General features: G+C 35.7%; 1 non-coding gene across 1 annotated transcript; it reads left to right on the top strand.

Moving 5' to 3' along the window:
- Positions 1-11,979: 11,979 nt before the first annotated feature.
- On the top strand, positions 11,980-12,048 carry Smp_tRNA_00512_Gln_TTG.1.1. The gene has a single exon. It is a non-coding gene (tRNA).
- The last annotated feature ends 8,179 nt before the right edge of the window (positions 12,049-20,227 follow it).

The raw sequence follows: 20,227 nt of genomic DNA, 5'->3' as shown, positions 1-20,227 counted from the left end.
AGGACGAAACAGCTATCCAGTGCTACTAGGTTTTCAATAGTGGTCTAGCTTACATTCACTCATCAATTCAACTTTGGGTATATATATATATAAACAGTATTCCTTCCAAGTAATGCTTATCAAAGCCTGTGAGATGGTGGACAAGATGACAAGTGAAATCGTGAAGCGTTCCATATTTTTCAGGACCGAACCATTCAGCTCATAGAACTCAACCACATCATTATCAAAGCCTGTATTCTTAATCCCGAATTAATCATTCTAAAGAACAAACAGATTTAAGATAAATGCATCCAGTTCAATTATACAAAGTTAATTCAGAATTACACTGTGAAATGCATAGTATCCACTATTAACTCTGATTAATTTACAGGTCGTTTAATATTCCATAAATAATTAACAACTAATTATCAGTCACATAAGGTGAATAAGATCAGAATAATATAATTATTAATCAGATTATGTTTTCGGTCAAAGATCACATAAAACATATGAATTTATTATATATAGTTGAAATCATGAGTCAATTGAAGTTAGACCACTGTGGGAAACCTGGAAGCACTGGACGGCCATTTCGTCCTATTGTGGTACAACTCAGCAGTGCTCATCCACGATCTCGCCTCGCGAGATATGAATCCAGGACCTACCAGTCTCGCGCGCGAGCACTTAACCGATAGACCACTGAGCCGATATCCAACGATGTTAATGTCTAACTTCAAACAATCCACGAAGTTGAGCAACCATTTCACCAATGTCTTCAGGTTTTCCACGGTGGTCTAGCTTCAATTGACTCATGATTTCAACTATATATAAAAAATTACTTAAAATCTCCACAAAAAAAATCCGGATATGAATTTAGTTAGATTTGATGGGTTGAATAAACCTTTACTATGTAGGAAATATGAATAATAATAATGATAAGAACGGATTAGGATAAACTTATTTCATCAAAACATAAAAGGGTGTGAATTATGTATATCCATTGAATTAGATCATGTTAGAATTAGGATGGAGATTGACTTGATAGCTTTGAAGCATGTCCAGGACCAGGCACATATATGCATCGGTCCAAGTTGCCATACCCCGTTAGCACAATAAGATGAACACCGGATTCATAGAAGTAGCCAATTAAGTGGTGGTAATAAATAAAGAAAGGTTGTATATAAGGATATAGTACAGGAATAAGGAAAGGTATCAAGCAATTTTAATCTCATAGTTTAAGGGAAGAAAAAGAGTGTGTGTATATACACCTACGCCATTGTAATCAATTCTGAGTCATGTCACCTAGAGTCTCCAACCATTGGTTACAATAGTCACGCGGACCCCAACCAGGTAGTCTGCATCTACCAACATGGCTCAGACTAGAAGTTAGTGACTTCAAACACTGATGCCACGTTTTGGTTTGACCGCCTCAAACTATCTTCCAACCATCGCCAATGAGCAGACTGAACATGTTTCTTATCAACTAAAACTACCGATGCAATAATTTGTAAAGATATTACTCATAACGATTGAAGGAGATTGAGTAGTGAATAAAAATTGTTATATCCCGTAGAGAATTATGAATGGTACCTTTGAGAACTATTTATGAACCGATACTACGTGTATATTTTTATCGTATAATTGTCCCCCTTATTATGAGCTTTAATTTGACCTATAAACTATTATTATGCGATTTACCATTCTTCAGTTATGCCCAGTCTATCAATTACTATCTCCCTTATTCACAGTCACATTTGACTAAATTTTGTACAAATGTTGTTTCCTATTTTATGGTACGATGTGATCTGTCTAGTTGCTCTATATAAACCCAGTATGTTTGAAAATAATGATTCATATTGCAGAGGCTGTTATTGGTGTTCTATACTTAACTGGTTGTGCTAGGCAGAAAGCTGAACCGATACGTACTCTAGACTGCTGGTACGGGTTTCGTGTGTCATTGATCCGATCTATAAATCACTGCTCTCTAATTGGAGGTATTATCACGTTATACATTAAGAGGGCACACAGGCTTCAAGTTATAACAAAAATAAAGAGAGAATTCAATGGAGAAAATTTTCTTCTCGATGAAATCACTTACTTAACATGTATATTCATATGTATAGTTGTTTGATAAATATATAAGTTTATAGAATAATGAAAAGAGATTACATCATAAAGTGATTTGAAATTTTAAATATAGAAAGAAGGTTACAATATTATTAGGTTAATATTAAAGGTCAATATTATTAAAAAAAACAAGGTTCATGCTTCACTGAGGAGATAGTCAATATCATACAAAACTCCTGTGATGGACTAAACTGGCAAATCGTCCACGGAGGACAACTCACTGACTCATTCGAGGTAAAGACCGGTGTCAGGTGGGGTTGCCTAGTCTCTTCCTTTCTCTTTCTCCTGGTGATCGACTGAATCATGAAGAAGTCATCATCTGGAGGAAAGCACGGGATACAATGGACAACTAGGATGCAGCCGGACGATTTAGACTTCGCACATGATCTGACTCTTCTATCACAAACGCAACATCAAATGGAGGAGAAAACGACCAGTGTAGCAGCAGCTTCAGCAGCAGTAGGTTTCAATATAAACAAAGGGAAAAGCAAGACTCTCCGATACAATACAGCATGCACCAATCGAATTACACTTGACGGAGAAACTTTGGAGGATGTGGAAACCTTTACTTATCTGGGTAGCATCATCGATGAACACAGTGGATCTGATGCAGATGTGAAAGTGAGGATCAGCAAAGCAAGAGCAGCATATTTACAACTGAAGAACATTTGGAACTCAAAACAATTGTCAACCAACAACAAGATCAGAATTTTCAATGCAAATGTGAAGACAGTTCTACTGTATGGGGCGGAAATTTGGAGAACCACGAAAGCCATTATGCAGAAGATACAGGTGTTTATCAACAGTTGTCTACGCAAAATACTTCGGATCCGTTGGCCAGACAATATCAGCAACAAGTTATTGTGGGAAACAAAAAAACAGATTGCAGCGGAGGAAGAAATGAGGAAGAAGTGCTGGAAGTGGTTTGACCACACTTGATGAAATCACACATTGCGTCACAAGGCAAGCCCTCACATGAATCCCTGAGGCCCGAAGAAGAAGAGAATGCTGGTCGACGATCTATGCTCCATTGGGAGTAACAGGCGTAAGTAAATAAGTAAGTAATGCTTCACTGAAAACCTGGACGGGATGTCAAGGATATATATATATATATATATATATATATATATATTGGGATGAGTAATTGTGATCTCCAAATTAAGGTATCTGAACATGTACCTAAATGGTTACAAAAACAAATAAAATCAAATGATATGAGATATCAACTCACTGAAGAAAATTGGTGGACGGTTGCTCAACTTCGTGGATTGGTTGGAGTTAGACATAAACACCATCGGATGCCGGCTCAGTGGTTTATCGATTAAGTGCTCGCGCGTGAGACTGGTAGATCCTGGGTTCGAATCTCGTGAATCAAGGTTGTGGATGCGCACTGCTGAGGAGTCCCACAATAGGACAAAACGGCCTTCCACTGTTTCCAGGTTTACCCTGGTGTTCTAGCTTCAATTGACTCACACTTTCAACTATGAAAATACTTAATCTCCACAAAACTCCTTTTGATAATAACAAATTCAAATGACTCAATAAGAGTGGATGGTAAAAGTCCATCATCCTCTAAATCCGAACACACACTTGAAACAGATTGGTTTTTACTCAGCCTTTATGATTTCGTAGAAAAATATTCTACAGCGTATACTAACGTTTATTAAAGCCTTAGGGAAAAATTCGAACTCAGTTTATGGGTTCAAAAGCAGTTCATGTTCATCCTAAACCAGATAGGTGAATTCCACGTTTTTTTCCAAACATTATTTTTTTTATTGCCCAACATTTCATTTGTCTAGTTGACCATTTAGTTGTTCTTAACAAGTATATATAAGTTTAGATTGTTCTAAATGCATGGCACTAACATACCATATAGTTTCGATAATCTTTATCTCTGTATTACACTATCCTGATGTACCGTTTTACTGTTATATCCCGTGGGGATTTATGAATGGTAACTTTGGGAACTATTTATGGACCAATGTGATATATATATTTCCTATTGTATAATTGTTAAGTAACTAAAGTATCCATATTCGTGTCCCTCTTATTATAAGCTTTATTTTGACCTATAGACTATTATTATACGATTTACCATTCTTGAGTTATCCCTAGTCCATTAATTACTATTCCCCATATTCACAGCTACATTTGACCAAATCTTGTACATATGTTTCATAGTTGAAAGCATGAGTCAATTGAAGCTAGACCACCATGGAAAACCTGGAAACACTAGACGGCCGTTTCGTCCTATTATGGGACTCCTCAGCAGTGCTCATCCACGAACCCGTGCTCGCTCGGGAAGTACATCCAGGAGCTCTAGTGAGAAGCAGTGACCAGTGGAGTGCAAACCACGTCTGTCGTGAGATAGGAACTCACTGATGACAATTGGTGAATGGTTGCTCAACTTCGTGGATCAGTTGAAGTTAGACATTAACACCATTGGATGCCAGCTCAGTGGTCTATCGGTTAAGGTCTCTGGCTCGAGACTGGTAGGTCCTGGGTTCGAATCTCGCGAGTGCGAGATCGTGGATGCGCACTGCTGAGGAGTCTCATAATAGGAAGAGTTGGCCGTCCAGTGTTTCCAGGTTTTCCATTGTGGTCTAGCTTCAATTGACTCATGCTTTCAACTATGAAACATACTAAATCTCAACAAAACCCCTTCTTGAACATATGTTATTTTCTATTTTATGGTACGATGTGGTCTGTCTGGTTGGTATACAAACCCAGTATGTTTGAGAATAATGATTTATATTATAGAGGCTGTTATTGATATTCTAGACCTAACTGGTTGTGCTAGGCAAAAAGCAGAACTGATAAGTACTCAAGACTACTCATACGGTTTTCGGGTATTATTGATCCGATCGATAAATTCACTCCTCTGTGATTGATGGAGACCAACACATTCATATATCAAACAGGGCACACACACACTCACACGTTATAACATTTACTAAGTCAGTTTGGAATATCTTCAATAAAGTAGTATTGAAATCTCCAAATAGATCTAATCCATAAACGTATATAAGTGACATTAACAATGAAAACAAACTGAATAATACAATAGCTTACGTTTATTTTCTACATTCTTCTATATCTTCATTAGGATTTTCTTTAATATCACCTAATTAACTAATCGAAATAATGAAATGTAAATTACTGAGACAGGGAGAGAGATACAGAGGGAGAAAGAGAGAGAGAGTAAAGAAGTTTGGTTAGTATATAAAATTAATAGCTAAACCGATATTCTAAACCAAGAAATACATTCATTCACCAGTAAATTCAATCATATCAGTGAAATTGAACAAGATGAACAAGACGCCCGTAGTATATATATATATATATATATATATATATATATATATATATATAAATGTGAAGACAGTCCTACTGTATGGGGCGTAAATTTGGAGAACTACGAAAGTCATCATCCAGAAGATAAAAGTGTTCCTTAACAGTTGTCTACGCAAAATAGTTTCGATTCGTTGACCAGACACTATCAGTAACAGCCTACTGTGGGAAAGAACAAACCAGATTCGAGTAAAGGAGGAAATCAGGAAGCAGCGCTGGAAGTGGATAGGACACACATTGAAGAAATCACCCAACTGCGTCACAAGATAAGCCCTCACATGGAGTCCTGAAGGCCAAAGGAAGAGAGGAAGACCAAAGTACACATTACGCCGAGAAACAGAGACAGACATGATAAGAATGGTAAGAATCGGATAGAATTAGAAAGGAAGGTTCAGTATAGAGTGAGTTGAAGAACGCTGTTCGGTGGCCTTTGTTCTATTGAGAGTAACCGGCGTAAGTAAGTAAATAAATAAATTTAGAAACGATTCTTTTAGGATGTATAATTGCTAATAAGAACTGATCAATCACATTCGATAATCTAAAGAACAGGCAAATCTAAATCTTTATGTATGAATTCACACTCATTGAACAAGTTATAAGTAATATGGACTTAGTAGCACTTTGAATAATTAATTTATTCTTAAAGTAACAGATATTTGGTTTGAGTCTCAAAATTGTTGTTGCGAGGTAGGTAAATCGAGCTGACGAATCCCGAATATCTCATAAAGTAGGTCCCGGATTCCATCATTACACAAAGTCCAAATATACTGGAAGGCGTGCTGAACATTATTATTTTGATTCATATTGCTTTTGATGATTCAAATAACGATGAAATTATGTAAAGTAAAAATAACTATTTTTTTCTCGATTAAGAGAATAACATTTTAATTAAAGGAACCAACAGGTCCTGGGTTCGAATCTGTTCGAAATGTAACTGTGTACATGGGAGACGGTAATCAATAAAGTGAACATAATTTGGGAACAGTAAATCGTATAATAATAATCTATAGGTCAAAATGAAGCTTATGATAAGAGGAATATAGATATACATAATTTAGTTACTGAACAGTTTAGGGATATGTATAGAATCATAGTCGATTAATAGGTCCCGGAAGTTACCTGTACTTATGTCTTCACTGGGATATAAAAAGAAAGCCTTTGATTCAATCATCGGTAGGTCCATAGAAGCATACTACTGAAAAGTCTCATACTATCATGCTTTCAAGTTTCCAATGATTATCATACTTAGGTCTATTCCTAATATCAACAAACAAGGTTTTGATGAACAGCATATCAAAACAGAAATTGAATACATCGCTTCTTAAAACTTATAATTTAAGTTATATTTAATCTTCACTGTTATAACTTGTGGCCGAGTGGATGCCTTGGTAATGCATAATGTGATAAGACCGTCAATCAGAGAGCAGCAATTTATCGATTGGAACAGTGACATACGGAAACCGTACGAGCAGTCTAGAGCACTTATCAGTCCTGCTATATGCCTAGCCCAGCCAGTTAAGTCCAGAACACTAATAACAGCCTCTGCAATATGAATCATTATATTTCAAACATACTGAGTTTATACACCAATCAAACTGACCACATCATACCATAAAACAGAGAATAACATGTGTACAAAATTTAGTCAAATGTGGCTGTGAATGTGAGAGGCAGTAATTCATAGACTATGAATAACTCAAGAATGGTAAATCGTATAATAATAGTTTATAGGTCAAAATAAAGCTTATAATAAAAGGGACATAAATATGAATAGTTTAGGTATTTAGCAATTATATGATAAAAAATATATATGCATAGTATCGGTTCTTAAATAGACCCCGAAGTTACCATTCATTTTTCCTCTTCATGATACAACATTCACCTATTCAGTGGATTGGTTGGAGTTAGATATAAACACCAACGGATGCCGGCTCAGTGGTCTATCGATTAAGTGCTCTAGCATGAGACTGGTAGGTCTTGGGTTCGAATCTCGAGGTCGTGGATGTGCACTGCTGAGGAGTTCCATAATAGGACGAAACGGCCGTCCGGTGCTTTCATGTTTTCCCTGGTGGTCTACCTTCAATTGACTCAAGCTTTCAACTATGAAAATACTAAATCTCCAAAAAACCCCTTCTGATAATATTCAGTAAATGTTTTTTTTTCCTATGACTTAATTTCCTACTTAAATACATACACACACACACACTCATACTCTTCTCAATATTCCTTAGAGATAATAATCATAGTAATAAACATTATCAAATCATTTACAATTGTTGATTAGATTTATCAGTTTATTAGATTACATTAAATGATCACAATTTATTAAGATTAGGATAGAAAATGAAAATAATTCATGCTTCCATTTACTATACTACTTATAAGGAGAACGAAAAAAATAATAATAATGTTTACTACATATTTATGTAAATAGTATTAGTGATTTGGTAAGAAAGGGGGGGGTGGATATCAAACGAAATGGTTAACCATTCAGCATATCTATATATATATGGTTTGTAGTGGATGGTGATATCAGTCAGACAATCTTTAAAAAATTCAAGAGGTATTAGATGGTTATTTCGTCATAACAATATTGTAATCATTCCCATTGACCTGAAATAACTAGGAAGATTAACGAAAGAACTAATGTAAACTAGATGATATATAAGTTCAGAAGGTAATCGTACCCGATTATACCGCTTTTATCTTTAAGCTTGTAAAGTTTATATCAGATTAATTGATTTTAGATATAAAGTAACATTAGTTGATAAAAAAAAACAGTAAATTCAAATTAGTTAATAGTGATGAAGCACTTTGGAAAAGATTAACTATTCAACCATTCAACAATTCGAATCTCACGAGGCGGGATCGTGGATGCGCACTGATGAGGAGTCCCATAGTAGGACGAGGTGACCGTCCAGTTCTTCTAGGTTTTCCATGATGGTCTAGCTTCAATTGACTCATGATTTCAACTATATAAAATTATTAAAAATCTCTATATAACCCCATTCTGATAGTTAATATAACCATAACTAAATTCTTTTGTTGGGGTTTTCTAACTTAATGTATTTCATTTACTTTCATGTAAAGTCAATATGAAGATTATGATCATTACCTGAATGATTGTTTAATGATCTTTCATCATATTCAAAGACTAATATTTGAATGAAGAATATCCTTTACGATAAATTCACTCCAGCATCAATAATTCATATATCTAAATTATTATTCTGAAAAATGGTAAGGTTAACAGCAAACTTAATTACTTACTTACGCATGTTACACCTCGTGAAGAAGCATAGGCCACCCACTAGCATTCTCTATCCAACTCTGTCCCAAACAATCCTTTCCAGTTCTTTACAGTTAACATTCATCCTTTCCATATCTGCTTCTATTTCCCGACGTATTGTGTTCTTTGGCCTTCCGCTTTTCCGCTTCACTTCACCATTACAAGTTAGCGATTGCCTCGTGATGCACATTGGTGATTTCCTTAATGTATGTCCGATCCACTTCCAACGTCTCTTCCTAATTTCCTCTTCAGATGGAACCTGCTGGTTTGTCTTCTCTCATAAAACGCTGTTACTGATAGTATCCAGCCAGTGAATGTTGAGTATTTTGCAAAGACAACTGTTTATAAATACTTGTACCTTTTTGACGATAGTTCTAGTAGTTCTCCACGTTTCAGCTCTGTACAGTGGGACTGACTGTCTTGACGTTCGTATTGAAGATTCTCACTTTGGTATTAGTTGAGAGTTGTTTTGAGTTCCATATGTTCTTCAATTGTAGAAATGCTGCTCTTGCTTTGCCAATCCTCACCTTTATATCTGCATCCGATCCTTCCTGTTTATCAACGATGCTTCCCAGGTACGTGAATGTTTCCACATCTTCCAGAGTGTTCGATGATTATAATAAATATGAGTCAGATAGGACGACAGAGAGAGATAATAGTGCAATTACAATTCGATCAAGTGTTTAATGGAAGACCATATTGTGTAAAAATGTATAAGTAAAATATAATAAGGTGGGATGAATGCGAAGTTAATGAATCATGTATTGGGGAGATTAATAATGATGTTTAAAAAATAGTAATAATAATAATAATACAAAGATTTGTGAATAAATATAACAGAGACAATTAGATTTTTAATAGTTGAGATCATCAGTCAAATGAAACTAGACCACCATGGAAAACCTGGAAGCACTGAACCACCGTTTTGTCCTATTGTGGGACCCCTCGGCAGTGCGCAACCACAGGATTTGAACCCAGAACCTACCAGTCTGGCGCGCGAGCGCTTAACCTCTAGACCACTGAGTCGGGTTCAAATCTCGCGAGGCGGGATCGTGGATGCGCACTGCTGAGGAGTACCATAAGAGGACTAAACAGCCATCCAGTGCATCCAGGTTTTCCATGATGGTCTACTTTCAATGGACTCATGATTTCAACTATAAAAAATTACTAAAATCTCTACAAAACCGCCTTCTGAGAATGATTATTTCCTCAGTTTCATTATAGTTCTATTAATATAACTTACGTTTGTTATGTATTTCGTAATACTTATTGTCTACATTGAAATATGTGCTTAATTTCATTATTTGCCTACATACTATTCTTATTCATTTATATTCTTTCTGTCAAAATTGACAAACTGTTCAATTTAGGCATATACATTTATCTCATTATAAAATTGTTTAACTATAATTAACGAATGTTTAATGTAGTCTGAATGTTTGGTCAATTGAATATTTAGAATAATATATATAAGTGAACGAGGATCGACAAAGCGAAGGCAGCATTTCTACAATTGAAGAACATATGGAACTCAAAACAACTCTCAACTAATACCAAAGTGAGAATCTTCAATACGAACGTCAAGACAGTCAGTCCCACTGTACAGAGCTGAAACGTGGAGAACTACTAGAACTATCGTCAAAAAGGTACAAGTATTTATAAACAGTTGTTTATGCAAAATACTCAACATTCACTGGCTGGATACTATCAGTAACAGCGTTTTATGGGAGAGGACAAACCAGCAGGTTCCAGCTGAAGAGGATATTAGGAAAAGACGTTGGAAGTGGATCGGACATACATTAAGGAAATCGCCAATATGCATCACGAGGCAATCGCTAACTTGTAATGGTGAAGTGAAGCGGAAAAGCGGAAGGCCAAAGAACACAATACGTCGGGAAATAGAAGCAGATATGGAAAGGATGAATGTTGAGTGGAAAGAACTGAAAAGGATTTCCCACGACAGAGTTGGATAGAGAATGCTGGTGAGCGGTCTATGCTCCTCGACAAAAGGGAACAGGCGTAAGTAAGTAAGTAAGTATATAAGTGAACAGTATTGTTTTCGATTAGATTCTCATTATGCTTTACTCTAATATACATTTATATATTTACATGCACTACTTATTACGTAATCTTATAATTTGTAAGAATGTTATTTCAGTGTTTATATGTTTGTAATCATGAACCTATTTCCAATTATGTAACATAGATACTGAGACATAAACAGCACCTATACATTATTTTGGGATCCCATAATGCTTATGCCATTGGATACTCCTTGATAAATCCAATGTCGGAGATCAATTATCTTGGTGTTACTTTTACCTCTGATCTCTATTGATCTTCTCATGTTTTACTGTTTACCGTTTGACTTAATACATAAATATGCTGCATGCTTTCGGGCTTACTCGACATTTATTCTTACAATTTGTCAATTCCTGCATATTACTTATTATTATTTACTGTTCTTCATTATTCTTACTCGGGCTTCTAGAGAAAAGACATTGCTGTACTGCGGAGAATGTTAAAGGCAGTTAGCAAGGTGTGTGGTGAATCTTTTGAGGTCATTATTAATATGGTTGTGGATAAATATTGTAAAGTCTTGCAAACTCCTGGTAAGTGTTATCTTACCATCCACTTCATTCATATCTTTATCCTTGTATATCTTTTGATAGGACAAGACGTCAATACATTGAAGTCCATGCATGCAAGCAAATCTATAAAAGTTCTGTAATAATTTATCTAGGAAAATATACTCCTTGACGAACAGGTTGTTAGAGTTGACCTGGTAGTCAATAACCTGTATTCTTCAGCTTCTCTCAGATTTGATAATTTGTCAAACTGTGTCCAAACCATTCAGCTCAAAGAACAAAACTCCATCCAAATCATTCACCTGAACTATAAATCTTCTCCAACATCTCAAATTTAATTGTTTGTTTAATTCTTCCATCAATGTAATAATACTAACAACAGTCAATAGAAAAGTACATAGTTCAATATCTAATATGGAAATAATAATCTTTATTCAACTTAACATTGATGATTACATTTCTGTGTGAATAACAGACTAAATGATTTGTATATCTAGGTTTAGATAAATAATAATTTAGAAGATTAAATTCACTTAGTGTTGTTTTGTTTGAATCTTCCCATTGATGTTTAAAACTGTAATTGATCAGTCTCTTATTGGCATATGTGCATACTGTACGTATTGCCTCGATATAGCCTATCAGGATTCAGTAGCTGAGTGGATACGGCAATGACGTTTGAAGCGAAAGGTACTGGGTTCGAGTCCCAGAGTGAAGATCAACTCTGATATCAGGGTGAATCCAACTGACGAATCCCAAATAAAAAAACGCGCGTCCTGAATTCCAATGTTAGCCACTATCCATCTTTGCTTATAATGCTTGTGAATTAAGGCTATATCGAGGCAATACACACTGTAGGCACATATGGATAATAAGAGACTGACCAGTTACAGTCCTAACACATCGATGGGAAGATTTAAACAAACAATACTAAATGAATTCAAACTTCACCCCATTGCACAAGGAAGCGGATAACACGACTCAGTAGCTGAGTTGATAACACGATAGCATTTGAAGCTAACGGAACTGGGTTTGAGTCGCAGAGTGAACATCAACACTAAGATACAGGTACATCCAGCTGACGAGTCCGAAATAGGGTGAAACATGCGTCCCGTATTCCACTGCTAGCCACTATTCATCTTTGCTTAAATTTTAAATGACTGTTTTATACATATATGTGAATAAATGTTTAGTATAAACAAATGATGATTGTGAATAGTATCCTAAGGGAAATCTCATAATTTATCTTCCTTTTTTTTCTATCGTAATCAATGTGATTACCGTGAATGAAATTATGTAAAACAAAAAAAGGAAAAAAAAGGATCTTTGTCAATGAATATAAATGGATCTACAAATGGTTTGTAAAAAAAGAATCTTAAATTTTTTGATCTAGATCATCTTCGAATAATGTACTATATTGTAAGCAAAGATGGATAGTGGCTAGCAGTGGAATCAAGGACGCGCGTTTCGTCCTACTTGGGATTCGTCAACTGCATGGCAATTAGAGACTGACCAGTTGCAGTCCTAGGCATCAATGGGAAGATTCAAACAAACAATACTAAATGAATTTAATGTACTATATTGTTTCCTATATTAATACTGAACGAATATATAAGTATATAATCAGTTATAAATTAATGTTGTAATTTGATGAAATTAGCTTAGACGGAATAATTAACTAGTCATGCCATTCCACCTTCATCTCTCCCGTTTCCCTTCACCATTCCATTTCATTCCAGGTAGTAAGCGCTTGCCTGCCTCATTATGCAGTTTGCTGATTTATGTGCATAATCTTCGTTCTATCCAACAACTCCATCAAATCTCTTCGTAATTTCCTACTCCTCATCATCATCTGGAACCTTCTGGTTTGTTATCTCCCACAGTAGTAGTAGTAGTAGTAAACTGTTGTTGATGGTTTCCGTCGAACCACGCATACTGAGTATCTTGTGTAGACAACTCTTCATAAATACTTGTACCGTTTTGATAATGATTGTGGTAGTTGTGGAAGAAAGTTTCAGCTCCCTCCATACAGTATAACTGACTGTGTTCACGTTCGTATAGAAGATTGTGAATTTGATATTGGTTGACAGACAGTTGTGTTTGTTTGAGTTGCATATGTTGTTCAATGGTAGGAATGCGGTCCTTCCTTTGTCAATCCTCTCCTTCACGTCCTCATCCGATCCTCCTTGTTGATCGATGATACAATGCAGCTGACCAGATACGTGAAACATTCCACATCTTTCAGAGTTCCTCCATCAAGTGTGATTTGGTTTGTGTTCTCCGTGTTGCATTTGACGGTCTTGTATAACACAATTTTGCTAAAATAAACGCTAAAATCTGGTAAATTACGTGATAATACTACAAATAAAATGTCGATCTTATGATAAATGTGTAATTTATATCAGCTTCATAACCACTGAAAACGAAGTAGAACTATATCACGTCTTGCTTGAAACTCTTCAGTCTTGTGCACCTACAACCCCCTGTGGGACCTAGCTTAGGAATATCAGGTTTCCCTATATGAGCTTCAATCTTTTGATCAGTAAATAGTAACTCAACTGTCTACATTACCAATTGGAGCTAATTTGTGAAATATCGTGACGTATATCTGATCTTATTGTCACTTGATACTTTGTCCCAGCATCGTTTTACTCCGTAAAGTATTAGATCCTCATTGAAACGTATGTACTTTATCTTTAATTTGAGCATTAGTAAGCCCAAAATGTCGTTCGTTTCAAACTGGACCTACAAAATTATTTACTGCCCCCTAGATCTCAATGACTCTTCTTTTGATATCATTCTTTATTATAAGTGAATCTGCTCTGTCAATCAACCAATTGAGAAATATGAACGTTGTTTATTCGGATAAGAACGCTAATGGCTTGAATTGTTGTTTTCTCAGAATAATATACATTGCAACGAGGTAATCATAGAGGTATATTATTATACAATTCACTACCTTGAAAATGAGACTTGTCGTTATCTCAAAAAGTTACTGCTGTCCTCACTATAAGGCGATTATTGGAAACTATTAAATTTCATAATTAACATCAAGATTGATCTTAGTTAAAAGACCATTGAAAACAACGAGCCATTGGACACATGTTTAATTTAGGCGTTCAATTCCTGAAAAATGTAAACCCACGATCTCACAAAAGATCTGATTCAGAAACTACCAGGACCAGAAGTGACTTCTTAGACCTTTAGACAACTGAAAACTCATAGATTTCTTAATAAAATAAATTTTTGATAATGAGCAACTACCTTACAATTTTCATAGTTGAAATCACGAGTCAATTGAAGCTAGACTATCGTGAAAAACTTGAAAGTACTGGACGTCCTATTATGGGACTCCTCAATTGCTTACAATTGCTTACATCCAACAAGGCTGAACTCTGTTGATTCCAGCTTCTCACTAGAACTTTACGAACACTTTTTCCATTCAGTATTCACAAAATTTTGTCACCTTATACGGACTCATTTTATTCTTATCAAGTAAATAATTCCGCCTCTTCATATGGTTACTACAGTTTTATGTTGACAAAATCATATTCATTTACATGGAGTTCATGCTTCTTTATAGTGTTTTATTTACAGGTAAATGAATAATAAGGTAAAATAATAGGTAAGATAAGACTCATTTATTTCATCATATTGAAATGATGCATTATCACGTCATTTCAAATTGTCTATAGTTCGTTGTTGTCGAATGAATATTCATGAGTTAATATAATTAATTTTATAGTTGAATTAATGAGTCAAATAAAGCTAGACTACCATGGAAAACATGGAAGCTTTAGATGGCAATTTCATCCCAGTATAAGACTCCTCAATAGTGCACAACCACGATTCCAACCACGGGATTCGAATCGAGAACCTATCGGTCTCCTCACGAACGTTCAACCTGTAAACCAGTGAGCCATCATTTAACGGTGTTAATGTCTAACTCCAATCAATCCACCAAATCGAATCACCTTCCACCATTGTTTTCAATGAGTTACTACCTCAAAACAGACACACTTGAACTGCACTAGACATTCGTTCTCGCTCACGAACGCTCAAACTGTAGACCACTAAGCCATCATTCAACGGTGTTAATGTCTAACTTCAATCAATCCACGAAATCACATTACCCTCTACCATTGTTTTCAATGAGTTACTGCCTCATAACAGACACACTTGAACTACACTGGTCACTTATTATCTTCTAAAGACATTTGTGAACTATTGAGTTTCTTCCTTATACCTGTTACGTTTTCTCAATATCCCTTGAAAATGTAATTTCCGTTTACAGGATGTTGTTTATGGTTAAATTTATCAATGTCACAGAATTGATTCATCATTATGTAAAACCCAGAAGTGATGATTGTCAATATTATAAATAATGTTTTATGTATTCTCGACAGTATTCAATTTCCTGACTGGTTTAATTTCCCGTTCTCATAGAAATTCTTTCTCTACCATATTTCATGAACCAATTTCATACATTTTCGACATTGTGAAATTTATGAGAAAAATTTGCTCAAACTAAGATATGTTGTTCTTTTTATATAGTTGAGATCATGAGTCAATTGAAGTTAGACCACTGTGGGAAACCTGGAAGCACTGGACGGCCATTTCGTTCTATTGTGGTACTCCTCAGCAGTGCTCACCCACGATCCCGCCTCACGAGATTCGAACTCAGCACCTATCAGTCTCGCGCGCGAGCACTTAACCGATAGATCACTGAGCCGGCCGGCATCCAACAGTGTTAATGTGTTAATGAATTCATTGTATTCTGTAATATGTTATTCTAATTCATTAAGTAAGATGAGAACAAAATATTCAGAAAACGATGATAATTTCTAATATTATTTGCAACTGATTGTTCACTGGGAGCTGACCAATATCATGTATGTCAAGTCTTTCTTCGTGCTGCACCTATAACCTTGAGGGAACTGTTGCATCCTGATGGATTCAATGTTGTGTCATCCAGCTTCACAGTTGTAAGTGTTACCACTGAGCTATTCGAGTCTGATCTGTTGTATACCTGAAGTGTACTTACTTTTGGTTAGTAAATGAGTAGTGACCTTACATTCCAACATAGTTCATGTGGTTTTGAGTTATTTATATTAGCTGTCATATTACAGTTTAATTCATTGAACTCGATTACTATCAAAGACTAAACAAACATAAAAGTGATCACTACTTAGAGATCAGTTAATGGTTGGAAGCAATCTTATGCTTCTTCGCCAGTATCTAGAACATTTCTTGTATTCTTGTGGAAAGTAATCTTCATAGATTGATAATTAAGAAGCACTAGACAACTGTCAATGACAAACAAGTTGCGAATCAAATTTTTAACAGGTTCTTTCTAATGGTTTAATATAGTAGCTTTAAAATATTTAGGATAATAATTTCAGGTAATCTAATGAAAATCTAAGAAAAGAAGTATAAGTTCAACCCCTTAGATTTTGAATATAAATAATTGAAAAATATGGAAGCGATCAAAATAATTAATTCGTTTTTGTTACCAAGGTGTTTTTTTCGGTTAACCTGTGACTATTTTTGAATACAAAGCTTAAACTTAAGACTCCTGGATACTATAGCCTCCGCTACTTTTATCAAGGTGGAACTAAGCTGTTTATTGATCAATTTTTTAAAAGTATTCATTTCTTCAACTCAGTGTTCCATATCTAGTAGGTGTTATGTTATCGAATTACAGATAAAGTTTCGTTGTCGAAGCCGCAGGTTCCTGGGGATGTGTATGGTAGAGTGAGCAGAGGACAGGCTTTCTATCCTTTCCATGTATAAGTATATTGATATGTACGATTGAAGATGATATATGATGAAAGTGCCTTTACCTTTTTTTATGTTATGTGGTTTTTATAGCTAATGTTAAACTTTAATTTTATTCATCATATTATTACCTATAACTGGGAGGCGAAATTCGACTCACACGTCCTCGTCGTGCCTCCTGGATCATGGCAACCATGCCATGTACTAACGTGAGCGGTAATGAAGGTGGTGGAGATCGGCCTAATCAACCGCTCTACCTATATCCTCAAACGATTACAAATGCTACAAAGAGTCATTGCATAACTATTGAGGGTTCAAAAGAATGGTAAAAAATGGGTCTGCCCAAAAATAAAAATAATAGAATGTAAGTGTTATGTAATGGTTTTGCGTAAGCAGTGCAAAAACAGCCATCCCACCCCGGTAGTTGTGCCGTGTTTCGATGCAGCACTTTCCCCCAGAAGGGCCTACTAGGCTTCACCATGTTCCTATCACCTATAAATAACAATCGAATAAAGACTTGCATCATTACGAGTTGTTAACCTTTAATCTTATATCTATCTGTATCAATGCTTTATTCTTTCAAATAAAGGATTAGAGATATCGATTTTCACGCAAACAATTATTTGTTTTACTTCATGATTTAGTGATGAGGTGGGTTTCAGTAATCTATATAGCTTATATTTTCATTATCATTAGCTTTATTGAATATTATATTTTTGGTACAATATGGAATTCTAAGCACAGTGGATTTCAACAACTTTCTGTTTCTTACTTCTTCGTCGATCCTGACGATAAATATTGAGTGATCACCATTTAGAAGTTAGCAGACTGGATGCCGGCTCAGTGGTCTACAGGTTAAGCGTTCGAGCGCGATACCGATAGGTTTCGTGTTCTAACCGTGAGAGCGGGATCGTGGATGCGCATACTTGGACGAGGCGTCTGTCCAGTGCTTCCAGATTTTCCATGGTGGTCTAGCATTAATTGACTCATGAATTCAATTATAACATCACTAATATGTATACTCAATGTATATTGCAATCTGAATTCTATTTAGTGTTGTTTATACAATAATACATATACATATCTACAGATATGTATATGTGTTACGTAATAATTTGACATCATTCGATGACTCTAAATCCTCCCCATGTATGTATGCACTTAAATCCCACTATCAGCTTTTGCTTTGCCTTGCTTCACCCTCATACAATTTGACTATAAACGGCCTATGTAATTGCTTACGCTCGCTCGCTTGCTGATATTTGCTCAAGTGCTTGTAGCTTTCTGGCGTGCGTCATCTGTTAATAAAACTGCAGTTGCCGCTTCTCTTTGTTTTCTGATTTTATGCACCGTTAAGATTTGTATTGTAACGGTTATCTAGATGAACGATTAACGAAGCACGGCACATCATGGCTATGAATACGGGAAAACTATCACTAACTCTGAATCACGACATGTGGATGCTGATTATTTGTGGGTTTTACTTCTTTTGATTGCATTCAGTCATATCAGTTGTGTTCCACTCCCAAAAGCAGCAAATAGAAGTTTTTCTTCAATCATAGTAACACAGAGATATCAGAATTTTACAAAATTCATTATAGTTGCTATGACTATTTAATGAAATGTCAGTTGATGCAAACTGAAAATTATTGTTCTGGCAGTAGATGAAGTTAATAAAAAACATTTTTGGAATGACTATCGGCCAAAAGATTGAATCAATCCAGTCGCTAACATTATACTTCTAATCACTGATACGAAAGTTATGAAACTTGTTTGGAGATGAATTAACAGACTAGGATGATTCATAGAAGGTACTCTTACGCAAGTATGACTCTATAGAACATGAAAAGTATTCAACCTTTATAGCATGTGACTTCCAGTTAACCAAAATTTTAAAGATTATTTCAGATGTCAAGAGATGAGTATTTATGATGTAAACAAAACGAAGGTCTGTATTGTTAACAGAGAATTTGAATACTTCAAGTCACCATTGCTTACAGAAGACCAATTCATGTGTTTTATTATTCTCTATGAACTATAATCGGTTCAGTGGTCTAGTGGTTAAGCGCTCTAACGCGAGACTGGTAGGTCCTGGGTTCGAATCTCGTAAGGTGGGATCGTCGATGCAATGAACTATAATCACTAATAGACGCAAATATCTTCAAACAATCTCTACGTAAAAGTAAGCGAAATACCTTGATAACACTACAAATAGTTACTACTGAATATCAGCACTTTTATAAGTCAGTAAAGTTCCGATACTTTCTAAGAAGTAAGATTTATTTGGATAATCTTCAATTTATAAAGTTAAACAAACCATCTGATATCAAAACTACTTACTTACTCCTCTTACTCCCAATGGAGCATAGGCAACCGAGCAGCATTCTCCGACCCAATTTGTTCTACTCCTTCCTTTCTAGTTCTCTCCGACTTTCGTTCATTCGTCTCATATCTGTTTCCATTCCTAGGCGTCATGTGTTCTTTGGTCTTCCTCTTCTCCTTTGACCTTGACGATTTCAAAGGAGGGCTTGTCTTGTGACGCAGTTGGCTGCTTTCCTCAATGTGTTTCCTATCCAATTCCAGAGCTTCTTCCTGGTTTCTTCCTCCACTGGATGGAATCTGGTTTGTTCTCTCCCACAGTAGGTTGTTGCTAATAATGTCTGGTCAACGGATCTGAAGTATACTGCGTAGACAACTGTGAATAAACACCTGTATCCTCTGGATGATGGTTTTCAGAGTTCTAGTTTCCGCCCCATACAATAGAACTGTCTTGACATTTGTATTGAAAATTCTGGCTTTGATGATGGTTGACAATTGTTTTGAGTTCCAGATGTTCTTCAATTGTGAATATGCTGTTCTTACTTTGCCGATCCTCGCCTTCACATCTGCATCAGATCTACCGTGTTTATCATTGATGCTACCCAGATATGTAAAGGTTTCCACATCCTCCAAAGCTTTTCCGTCAAGTGTAATTTGATTGGTGCATGTTGTATAGTATCGGAGAGTCTTGCTTTTCCCTTTGTTTATATTGAGACCTACTGCTGTTGAGGCTGCTGCTACACTGGTCGTCTTCTCCTGCATTTGTTGTTGTTGTGTGTGTGATAGAATCAAAATTACT

Source organism: Schistosoma mansoni, chromosome W, assembly GCF_000237925.1.
Source record: "Schistosoma mansoni strain Puerto Rico chromosome W, complete genome".
Taxonomy (NCBI): domain Eukaryota; kingdom Metazoa; phylum Platyhelminthes; class Trematoda; order Strigeidida; family Schistosomatidae; genus Schistosoma; species Schistosoma mansoni.
This window is presented reverse-complemented; position numbering and strand designations above follow the sequence as displayed.